We start from the raw sequence: 12,613 nt of genomic DNA on the forward strand, positions 1-12,613 counted from the left end.
TCTAAAAAGTTTTACAAAATTTTCAAAAGTAAAAAGAGGGTAGATTTTCAAAAACCTGTTGAAAAGAAAAGATCGATTTAAAACTTGAAAATCTTTAAAAGATAGCCAATGTTACAACTGTCATGAATATGGGCATCTTGCAAATAAATGTCCTAAAAAGGACAAACTGAAAAAGAAAGGTATGTTGGTTACATCGGATGAATCTTCCTACTCTGAAGCTTCTTCTAAGTCAGAAGATTCTGAAATCGAGTCGGCTAATGAAATTAAAGCCCTTATGACTCTAGCCAAATTCACTTTTTCAGATAATGATGATTCAACTAGTGAAGAAAATCTGAATAGTGATCATGAAAATGAAGAAGATCTTCAAGATGCTTATAATACCCTATACAAGGAAAGTTGCAAAATTGGTGTAAAACTAAAACTTCAAAAAGAAAAGTTTTCAAAACTTAAAGAAAATTTTGATAATCTAGTCTTAGAAAATTCACACATTTCAGATTGTTTCAAAAAAAAAAACTAAATGCGATTTAGATTTCAAAACCTCCTTTGTTGAAAACTTAAAATCTGAAAATGAAAAGTTAAAACTAGAAGTCTCTTCACTTTTGAGTTTAAAAGACACATGGAGGTATGCCCAAGGTGATCCTAAGTTAGAAAAACTCTTATCCAGATCTAGAAAATGTGGCGATCGATCTGGATTGGGCTATGACAAAAGTATTCTTCCCAAACATAAGAATACTCCACTCACATTTGTGAAAGGAGAGTCTTCTAAATCAAAAGGGAAAAGTCTAAATGAAAATTATTCTAAAAATGATAAGACTTTTCAAACCCTAAAACCTAAAAGCAACCACCTCAACTATAAAAATCAGAATCGTAATCCATCAACTGAGAAAATTGTTAATTTACTTAAGGAGCTCTTAAAATCTAACTCAATGGGTTAGTCTTATAACAACTACAAATATAAGAAGACCAACTATACTCCTAAACCCAAGACTATAATGAAATGGGTCCCTAAGGTTACTTGCTTGGTTGCCCACACCACTTTCAAAGCTTCTAGCCATTCAAAGTGGTACTTAGATAGTGGATGCTCCAGACACATGACTGGTAACAAAGGTCTGTTCACTAATCTTAAAGACATGACTGATGGTTCAGTTACATTCGGTGATGGTAGCAACTGCAAAATTGTTGACCAAGGTATAGTTCAACTCTTTAACCTCCATCTATTTAAGAATGTTTTATATGTAAAAGGGTTAAAACATAATTTATTAAGCATCTCTCAAATATGCGATAAAAATCATAGTATAAAATTTACTAACCAAGGTTGTGAAATTCTAAATAAAAATGGTTCTGTAATATTAATTGGTTGTAGAACTTCTGAAAACTGCTATATTGTTTGTGATTCAAGCTCATCTAATCTATCGTGCTACATGGTCCATACCGATGAGACTGAATTATGACATAAGCGCCTCGGACATGTACAGTACCACAACTTGTATAGATTGAGCAAAAGAGAGTTGGTAAGAGGTTTACCCAAAATACAGAAAGTAGAAAAAATATGTGGTGAATGCCAGATTGACAAACAAATCAGGAGTACTCACAAAAAGGTGAACTCCAATGCCACATCTAAACCACTCGAACTTCTTCACATGGATCTCATTGGACCAACTAGAACGGAGAGTCGAGGTGGCAAGAAGTACATTCTGGTAATTATTGATGACTTTACCAAGTACACTTAGGTAGTCTTCTTAAGAGACAGATCAGAAACTCTCAATGAAGTGAAAAAGGGTACTTCAACCTATCCAAATAGAAAAAGAATCACAAATTTCTAAGATCCGCAGTGATTATGGTTCGGAATTTGAAAATAACGGTTTTGAGAAATTTTGCATTGATTAGGAAATATCACAAGAATATTCTGTGCCCAAAACACCACAACAAAATGGTATAGTTGAAAGGAAAAATAGAGTGCTTCATGAAATGGCAAATGTAATGCTAAATAGTATGAAGCTTCCTAAAAATTTTTGGGCAGAAGTTGTAAATACAGATTGCTATATAATTAACTGTGTTTATACTAGAAATTCAAATGGTAAAACAGCTTATGAAATGTGGTTTGATAAGAAGCCTACTGTCAAATACTTTCGAGTTTTTGGCAACAAGTGTTACATCTTACGTGACCGAAAAAATCTGGGTAAGTTTGACACCAAAAGTGATGAAGGGATATTTTTAGGGTATGCTCTAAATAGTCGAGCATATCGGGTTCTTAATAAAAGGACTGGTGTAATTCAAGAGTCCATTAATGTGGTTATAGACGATCACTTGAATACACCTGTCCCAAGTTCAAAAAATAATGTTCTTTTAATTGATAAACTAGACTCTTCATCAAGTAAAGATAATACTGAACTGAGGACAGTTAAAGACCATCCTTCTAATCAAATCCTTAAAAACCCTCTCACTGGTGTGTGTTGAGGGTCAAATATTGCATATTAGACTCCAATTATTACATGATTTTACGTACATGATAATGCTTAATGTCATATTTTAATCGTGTTTGTGATGTAGGGTGTAATTAGGAGCTTGGACTAAAAAAAGATATTAAAAGCATGGAATTAACACTCCAAAGTCACCAAAGTAAGGGACAAACCCCAGGGGACCGAGATCGAAGAAATTACATGCCAGAGATTCAAAAAAATCAGGCCATTCACGTTAAACGGGCCCAAAAATCGTCCAGAATGCATGATCCACTACCAGAAAAAAGGGCAAAGGCTACGGATAAAATCCTTAGCCTTAGACCTATGGCTACGGTTCTAGTCCGTAGCTATTCCGAAGCACGACCGTAGTTGTAGGTGCCGTAACAATAGGTCTGGAACCTATAGCTACGGATTTAATCCGTAGCTATAGGTTACAACAGCTACAAATATAATCCGTATCAATTATATCTGTAGCGATAAGTATAAACAACTATGGATATTATTTGTAGCTAAAAGTCCGTAGCAATATGCCAAATTTAAGAATGGCTATAGCTGTCGGATTACCGGCTACGGTCAATATCCATAGCTATTTCGTACATTAAAAAATATATATAATCATTTGTTCATTCAATTACCATCTGCATAATCATTCATTTATTTCATTACAATTAATTACAATCATTCATTTATTCGATTAAAATCAATTATAATCCTTCATTCAATCAATTACAATTACAATCAATTACAATTACAATCAACTACAATCCTTCATTCAATCAATTGCAATTACAATCAATAACAATCCTTCATTCAATCAATTACAATTACAATCAATTACAATCATTCATTCAATCAATTACAATTACAATTACAATAATACTGAAAATACAAATCTTTGGCTTCATTAGAGAAATTTGCTGGACTTCACCCTGAAATTTCAATGATAAAGAATTGAAAGAGAAGATATATTTTGATGGTATGATATTTTTTTCACAAGTAAATAGGCGTTTTTCAGCCATCACCCACCTGAAGAATCAAAAATCGATTGTTGTCCAAGTCCATTCCTTTTCCTTTCAATTTCTTAGTGACCTCTATAAAATTACTTCCATGGTCATTTATGTAGTATTTTGAAGAGTTGTCTCGAAATGCAACTTTAGTAATGACAAAGTCACTTCTTGCAACAACTTCGTATATTCCATCATCCTACAAATAGTCATGGCATTCATAAATCAGAATGACTATTGGGGGAAAGAAAAACAAAGTGAAAGAAGTGCATCATGTATAACCATTTTTTTTCTTAATCAATTAATAAAAACTCAAAGAGGAATGAAATTGACACAAAAGGAATGGTCTCACCATATGGTTTGTAGGGCCAAAATAAATGTCTGGACGATTTCCGCAAGGAGGACCATCGGTAGCCACAAGTACCCACTTCCCAAGGAATGGTCTCACCATATGGTTTAGGTTATAAGTTTATGTTAATGTCGTAGGTTATAGGTTTAGGTTTAGGGATTTGAGAATACATTTACATTTTAGGTTTAGGTTTAGGTTTTACGTTTAGGTTAAGGTTACAAGTTTAGGTTTAGGTTTAGGTTTAGGTTATAAGTGTAGGTTATAGGTTTAGGTTTAGGTTAGGTTATATGTTAAGGTTTAGGGAATTGAGTTTAGGTTTTAGGTTATAGGTTTAGGTTATAGGTTATAGGTTATAGGTTAAGGTTTAGGTTATAGGTTAAGGTTTAGGTTTAGGTTATAGTTTTGGAATTTGAGAATAGGTTTAGGTTATAAGTATAGGTTTAGGTTAATGTTGTAGGTTATAGGTTTAGGTTATAAGTTTATGTTAATGTTGTAGGTTATAGGTTTAGGTTTAGGGATTTGAGAATACATTTAGGTTTTAGGTTTAGGTTTAGGTTTTAGATTTAGGTTAAGGTTATAGGTTTAGGTTTAGGTTATAGGTTTAGGGAATTGAGAATAGGTTAAGGTTTAGGTTTAGGAAATCGGGTTCGGGTTCAGGATCGGGTTTAAGTTTGGGTTTTCAAGTTTAGGTGTAGGTTAGAGAGTTCAGTTAGGATTAGGTGTAGGTTTAGGTTTAGGGATTTGAGAATACATTTAGGTTTTAGGTTTAGGTTTAGGTTAATGTTAGGTTATAGGTTTTAAGTTTAAGTTATAGGTTATAGATTATAGGTTATAGGTTAAGGTTTAGGTTATAAGTTTTGGTTTAGGTTAAGGTTATAGGTTTAGGTTTAGGTTATAGGTTTAGGTTAAGGTTTAGGTTTAGGTTATAGGCTATATGTTATAGGTTATAGCTTTTCAGAATTAAGAATAGGTTAAGGTTTAGGTTTAGGAAATCGGGTTTGGGTTCACGATTGGGTTTAAGTTTGGGTTTTCAAGTTTAGGTTTAGGTTTAGGTTTAGGTTATGGAGTTGAGATTAGGATTAGGTGTAGGTTTAGGTTTAGGGATTTGAGAATACATTTAGGTTATAGGTTTAGGTTTTAGGTTTAGGTTAAGGTTTGGTTATAGGTTATAAGTTTAGGTTATATGTTATATGTTAAGGTTTAGGTTATAGGTTTTGGTTTAGGTTGAGGTTATAGGTTTAGATTTAGGTTTAGGTTATAGGTTATAGCTTTAGGGAATTGAGAATAGGTTAAGGTTTAGATTTAGGAAATCGGGTTCGGGTTTGGGATCGGGTTTAGGTTTGGGTTTTCAAGTTTAGGTTTAGGTTTAGGTTAGGAAATTGAGATTGGGATTAGGAGTAGGTTTAGGTTTCGGGATTTGAGAATACATTTAGATTTTAGGTTTAGGTTTTAGGTTTAGGTTATAGGTTTAGGTTTAGGTTTAGGTTAATGTTAGGTTATAGGTTATAAGTTTAGGTTATAGGTTAAGGTTTAGGTTATAGGTTTTGGTTTAGGTTAAGGTTATAGGTTTAGGTTTAGGTTAAGGTTTAGGTTTAGGTTATAGGTTATATGTTGTAGGTTATAGCTTTTTGGAATTGAGAATTGGTTAAGGTTTAGGTTTAGGAAATCGGGTTCGGGTTTGGGATTGGCTTTAAGTTTGGGTTTTCAAGTTTAGGTTTAGGTTAGAGAGTTGAGATTAAGATTAGGTGTAGGTTTAGGTTTAGGGATTTGAGAATACATTTAGGTTTTAGGTTTAGGTTAAGGTTTGGTTATAGGTTATAAGTTTAGGTTATAGGTTATAGGTTATATGTTAAGGTTTAGGTTATAGGTTATAGGTTATATGTTAAGGTTTAGGTTATAGGTTTTGGTTTAGGTTAAAGTTATAGGTTTAGGTTAGGTTTAGGTTTTGGTTATAGGTTATATGTTATAGGTTTTAGTTTTTGGGAATTGAGAATTGGTTAAGGTTTAGGTTTAGGAAATCGGGTTCGGGTTCAGGATCAGGTTTAGGTTTGGTTTTTCAAGTTTAGGTTTAGGTTTAGGTTAGGGAGTTGAGATTAGGATTACGTATAGGTTTAGGTTTAGGGATTTGAGAATACATTTAGATTTAGGTTCTAGGTTTAGGTTAAGATTATAGGTTTAGGTTTAGGTTATAGGTTATAGGTATAGGTTTAGGTTATAGGTTATAGGTATAGGTTTTGGGATTTGAGAATAGGTTTAGGTTATAGGTTATAAGTATAGGTTTATGTTTAGGTTAAGGTCTAGGTTTAGGTTATAGGTTTAGGTTAGGGAGTTGAGATTAGGATTAGGTGTAGGTTTAGGTTTAGGGATTTGAGAATACATTTAAGTTTTAGGTTTAGGTTTTGGGATTTGAGAATAGTTTTAGGTTATAAGTATACGTTTAGGTTGGGTTATAGGTTAAGGTTTAGGGATTTGAGTTTAGGTTATAGGTTATGGGTTATAGGGTTTAAGTTAGGGTTTAGGTTATAGGTTATAGGTTTAGGTTTAAGTTACAGGTTTAGGTTTAGGTTTAGGTTTTAGGTTTAGGTTATAGGTTATAGGTTATATGTTTAGGTTAAGGTTTAGGGATTCGGGTTCAGGTTGGGGTTTGGGTTCGGGTTTAGGTTATAGGTTTTGGTTTAGGTTATAGGTTATATGTTTAGGTTAAGGTTTAGGTTTAGGTTATGGGTTTTGGGATTTTAGAATAGGTCTAGGTTATAAGTATAGGTTTAGGTTGGGTTATAGGTTAAGGTTTAGCTTTAGGTTATAGGTTTTGGGATTTGAGAATAGGTTTAGGTTATAAGTTTAGGTTTAGGTTAGGTTATAGGTTAAGGTTTAGGTTTAGGTTATAGGTTTTGGGATTTGAGAATAGTTTTAGGTTATAAGTTTAGGTTTAGTTTGAGTTATAGGTTAAGGTTTAGGTTTAGGTTATAGGTTTTGGGATTTGAGAATAGGTTTAGGTTATAAGTTTAGGTTAAGGTTTAGGTTAAGGTTATAGGGTTTAGGTTAGGGTTTAGGTTGTATGTTTAGGTTATAGGTTATAGGTTTAGGTTTACGTTTACGTTTTAGGTTTAGGTATAGGCTTAGGTTATAGGTTGTAAGTTATATGTTTAGGTTAAGGTTTAGGGATTCGGGTTCAGGTTCGAGTTTGGGTTCGGGTTTAGGTTATAAGTTATAGATTTAGGTTAAGGTTTAGGTTTAGGTTATGGGTTTTGGGATTTGAGAATAGGTTTAGGTTATAAGTATAGGTTTAGGTTGGGTTATAGGTTAAGGTTTAGGTTTAGGTTATAGGTTTTGGGATTTGAGAATAGGTTTAGGTAATAAGTTTAGGTTTAGGTTGGATTATAGGTTAAGGTTTAGGTTTAGGTTATAGGTTTTGGGATTTGAGAATAGGTTTAGGTTATAAGTTTAGGTTTAGGTTGGGTTATAGGTTAAGGTTTAGGTTTATGTTATAGGTTTTGGGATTTGAGAATAGGTTTAGGTTAAACGTTTAGGTTTAGGTTTAGGTTATTGGTTTAGGTTAAGGTTTAGGTTAAGGTTATAGGGTTTAGGTTATAGGTTTAGGTTATAAGTTATAGGTTTAGGTTTAGGTTTAGGTTTTAGGTTTAGGTATAGGCTTAGGTTATAAGTTATAGGTTATATGTTTAGGTTAAGGTTTAGGGATTCGGGTTCGGGTTGGGGTTTGGGTTCGGGTTTAGGTTATAGGTTTTGGTTTAGGTTATAAGTTATAGGTTTAGGTTAAGGTTTTGGTTTAGGTTTAGGTTATGGGTTTTGGGATTTAAGAATAGGTTTAGGTTGGGTTATAAGTTAAGGTTTAGGTTTTGGTTTAGGTTATAGGTTATAAGTATAGGTTTATGTTTAGGTTAAGGTCTAGGTTTAGGTTATAGGTATAGGTTTTGGGATTTGAGAATAGGTTTAGGTTAAGGTTATAAGTATAGGTTATAGGTTAAGGTTTAGGTTTAGGAAATTGGGTTCGGGTTCGGGATCGGGTTTAGGTTTGGGATTAGGTTTTAGGTTTTAGGTTATAGGTTTAGGTTTGGGTTATAGGCTAAGGTTTAGGTTAGGTTTTAGGTTATATGTTAAGTTTTGGGTTATAGGTTAAGGTTTAGGTCATAGGTTATAGGTTATAAGTATAGGTTTAGGTTTAGGTTAAGGTCTAGGTATAGGTTATAGGGTTCGGGTTTGGGATCGGGTTTAGGTTTGGGTTTAGGTTTTAGGTTATAGGTTATAGGTTTAGGTTTGGGTTATAGGTTAAGGTTTAGGTTAGGTTTTAGGTTAAGGTTTAGGTTAGGTTTTAGGTTAAGTTTATAAGTATAGGTTATAAGTTATAAGTATAGGTTTATGTTTAGGTTAAGGTCTAGGTTTAGGTTATAGGTATAGGTTTTAGGATTTGAGAATAAGTTTAGGTTAAGGTTATAAGTATAGGTTATAGGTTAAGGTTTAGGTTTAGGAAATCGGGTTCGGGTTTAGGATCGGGTTTAGGTTTGGGTTTAGGTTTTAGGTTTTAGGTTATAGGTTTAGGTTTGGGTTATAGGTTAAGGTTAAGTATAGGTTATAGGTTATAGGTTTATTTTATAGGTTAAGTTTTGGATTATAGGTTAGGGTTTAGGTTATAGGTTATAGGTTATAAGTATAGGTTTAGGTTTAGGTTAAGGTCTAGGTTTAGGTTATAAGCATAGGTTTTGAGATTTGAGAATAGATTTAGGTTAAGGTTATAAGTATAGGTTGAGGTTATAGGTTAAGGTTGTAGTTTAGGTTAAGGTTATAAGTATAGGTTATAGGTTTAGGTTTAGGTTTATGTTTAGGTTAAGGTTCAGGTTATAGGTTTTGGTTTAGGGTTAGGTTTACGTTATAGGTTATAGGTTATAGCTTTAGGGAATTGAGAATAGGTTTAGGTTATAGGTTTAGGGTGTGGTTTAGGTTAAGGGTGTGCTACTTGTAAATACAGATATAAACACAGCCTGTCCAAATGGCCAGGCCCCTCCAATGCTATCCATAGGAAATGGATAGCTTCATCATGGTCATAACAGCGGTTCCCACCTTCTAGGGACCCCCGCTCATCTAGATAGCTCCGACGCACATCCGGGTCTGCTCCATTAATTTTGAACAAATACATAAACACAGTCTGTCCAAATGGCCAGGCTCCTCCAATGCTGTCCATAGGAAATGAACAGCTTCATCATGGTCATAACAGCGGTTCCCACCTTCCAAGGACCCCTGCTCATCCGAATAGCTCCGACGCACATCCGGGTCTGCTCCATTAATTTCGAGCAAATACATAAACATGGCCTATCCAAATGGTTAGGCCCCTCCAATGTTGTCCATAGGAAATGGACAGCTTTATCATGGTCATAACAGTGGTTCCCACCTTTTAAGGACCCCCGCTCATCCGGATAGCTCCGATGCACATCCGGGTCTGCTCCATTAATTTCGAGCAAATACATAAACACGGCATGTCCAAATGGTCAGGCCACTCCAATGTTGTCCATAGGAAGTGGATAGCTTCATCATGGTCATAACAGCGGTTCCCACCTTCCAAGGACCCCCACTCAACATCCGGATAGCTCTGACGCACATCCAGGTCTGCTCCATCAATTTTTACGGAATTATGCATGTCCTGCTCATGAGCATGTCTAATATTGCCAATGCATGGGATTCAGCACAAATACCTTTTCATGATTCAAACAAGGGAACTCGAGGGTTTTTCTTTACCTTCCATTGTATGCTTCCAAGGTGCAGATGTCCCCTGAAACACATACATCCTGGGAATCGCTTCTCAAAACCGTGGACTTTTTTGTTTTGAAACTCGTTCATCTCACCTGAAAATCTGTAACATAATGAATAACTGTAACCACAATGATAACTATTGTGAATGCATTATAATGAACAAATTATTATTATTATAGATAACTGCAATTACAATATAGATATTATGCACACGATATCACATAATGTATTGTTTGATGAACTACACATGTGCATTCTTGACAAAAGACGTACCAGATGCTTGAATCTGAAATATACAGCTCCAATCCTCCCACATGCAACATCCACCTGCAAGAATGCGCATAACCGTCATGCTTGAGTAATCAATACAGGAATGTACAAGTAAAACTATAAAACCAGAGATACTCACTGCATTTTCAGGATCTCCTCCATAGTTAACGATCTCATTCTAAAGCCCTTCTCCCTCCTCCTTTACCCGGGCTTGGGACCGGCAATGCAAGGAGTTGCATTGGCGGAGTTAAAAAAGAGCTTAGGCTCCATTTGGTTTTCAAAAAAAATGTTTCATAAATACTAATGTGATGACCAAATGGAGCCTAAGACTATAAATACAGTCGAATCTTGATTAACCAAGGGGTCCATTTTCAACCTGCACCTTACCAACAATTAAAGTTGGAAATTAGCCTAATGCACCATCCTCCTCAAAGTTGGAAATGAAGGAAGTGCTATCAGATGATTGGACCTAGACAGATATTATCTACCAAATACAATGTATTAAGGAGTTTGCAATCATTGTATTTTTACAATAAATTAATAATGTAATTTATAAGTAAAATCTTAAACCACTTGCATAGATGAAAGGTCTCGCATGCAATTCTAATATATCAAGTACTTATAAAATCTTTATTGAATAAACATGAGTATTCACACCCATAAATATATATATTTTTTAAATACCTAGTATGTCCAAGATTATTGTTTTTTCATGCATACTCATACTCTTCACATGATCTTTAGCAACTTCACAAGTGGATACCACATTTAATAGCATCTTAAGCAAATTGGGTGAGGGCAGTATCTACCAATGGGAGCAGACATGTTATTCTACAAACATTGGAATTGTGTGCTTAGGGATTTGAATAATCGTTTGCTTTATTCCAATGCATAGAGCATGATGATCCTAGAGCTCCAATCTTCCAATCTTTCAAAGATACCCATTAGAAAAGTAATATAGTGAAGAGTAGAATCCTTCTTTTTTTTTTCTCTCTCTCTTTTTGTTGAATCTTAAAGGGAAATTGATCGAATGTTACATGCAGCACATGGTTACATTTGAACCTGTTAGCATTCGCATCAACATGGTTACATTTGAACCTATTAGCATTCGCATCAACAGTCAATCCATTTTTCCAACTAATTGTCAAAAAATGAGGTAGATTCAAATCTCAAGTAGACTACATCAAAGGAAAGATGGTAAGTGAACACCCACCGTTAAAAACTTATTAAGGCAATAAAGTTTTGGATTAAGATGATATTTATGTTTTCCCTTCATCTAGATCTGTCTAACATAAAGCAACATGTTGGATAACAAATAAACATTGCACTAGACCTTTTTTTAATCCAAAACTTATATAACATGCCATAATGCAGATTATTTTAATTCATGCATAATGAAAATGTAAATAATTACTACTCATTTACAGTTAACTACACTTGGAACCAATCAAACAAATTTTCATGGTTAGCATGGCTTGTTTCACCACAATTTTTAAGGGTACCACACCATAAACAATAGACCTCGCTACAGATGGAAGCACCTCCCAAGGTTGACTTTAATCCTGCAATGCAAACAACTATAAACATGTTGAACAAAGCTGCTCATTTGTAATGATTTACTAAGGAATGCCATGCCAAGATTTTTCAGATTACATGGTTCCTTTGTTTCCTTCAAAATTTAAACAGCCATAAACAATTTGGCCTAGGCTTCGAATAGTTCCAACATGACTATTAACAGAAGTAACCACCTCCAATGGGCTAATTTGGAGAAGAAAACTAGATATTTTCATAATGAGGGAACCTGATTTTCGATAGATATTTTCATAATTAGTGACGGAACCTAAAGCAAACCAATCTTGTAGCAGGTTATTCATCCCTTCACTGGGACATTTCCATTCTGAATTTCAATGCAAATTGAACGAATCTCACACAATCACAATGTGGGTTAAATGAATCTCACACATCCACAAGCATCTTTCCTCTGTTTTGATCAGATTTTATTGGATTATCAGATCAAACGCACATGGACAACATGTAAAACAACCCAAAGAGAAAACTTTGATACTCTGGCAGAGGGTAGTAGATGATCCATGTGCCAATTTAGATCCATCATGAACAACAATCATTCTTATTTTGGTACCTGATCAATGGATAGGAGGGACAGTAGTGGATGGTCAGAAATGAAAAACACACGAAAAACTATAGTAGATGAAAAAGAGCTAGAAATGCTCAACAGAACTGACTCACAACTCCACAATTCATTCAATGTGCCTGTGTATTAAGCATGCACTACCAGAGTATCAATTAAATAAACAAAACAGAAAATGAAACATCCCATCGTCTATGATTAACTAAATACCAGATAGAAATTAGCTAACAAAGTGAATCAGATGGGAGTCCTATGTAAGGGACATGTTCATCCCATGAGGCACACAACATATCAGCCAATGGGGCAGAAGTTTTAGTCCCAATACTACATACACGCAACTACCCGTCTATAGAATAACCCACGATGTAAAAAAGCAAACAAGTACATACACAAACGTTATTGTGTATATGACAATAGATCCAAAAACACACCTTAAAAAAATTCAAAAATCACAAAACAAGGGATTCTTATGACCTTAGGAAGTATTTAATGGTGGGCGTTCAATCACCACAGTTTCTTATGGTGTGGTCCACCTGAGATTTAGCCCTATAATGAGCTGGAAAAAATGAATGGCCCCCATACACATATTATGGTGGAGCCCACAAAACATTTTTAGATT

General features: G+C 34.5%; 1 non-coding gene across 1 annotated transcript; it reads right to left on the reverse strand.

Annotated features, from left to right (window-relative positions):
• Positions 1–12,172: 12,172 nt before the first annotated feature.
• Positions 12,173–12,277, reverse strand: LOC131226535 (small nucleolar RNA snoR99). The gene has a single exon (XR_009161910.1). It is a non-coding gene; the product is annotated as a small nucleolar RNA snoR99 (small nucleolar RNA).
• Between the last annotated feature and the right edge of the window lie 336 nt (positions 12,278–12,613).

This window comes from Magnolia sinica, chromosome 14, assembly GCF_029962835.1.
Source record: "Magnolia sinica isolate HGM2019 chromosome 14, MsV1, whole genome shotgun sequence".
Taxonomy (NCBI): domain Eukaryota; kingdom Viridiplantae; phylum Streptophyta; class Magnoliopsida; order Magnoliales; family Magnoliaceae; genus Magnolia; species Magnolia sinica.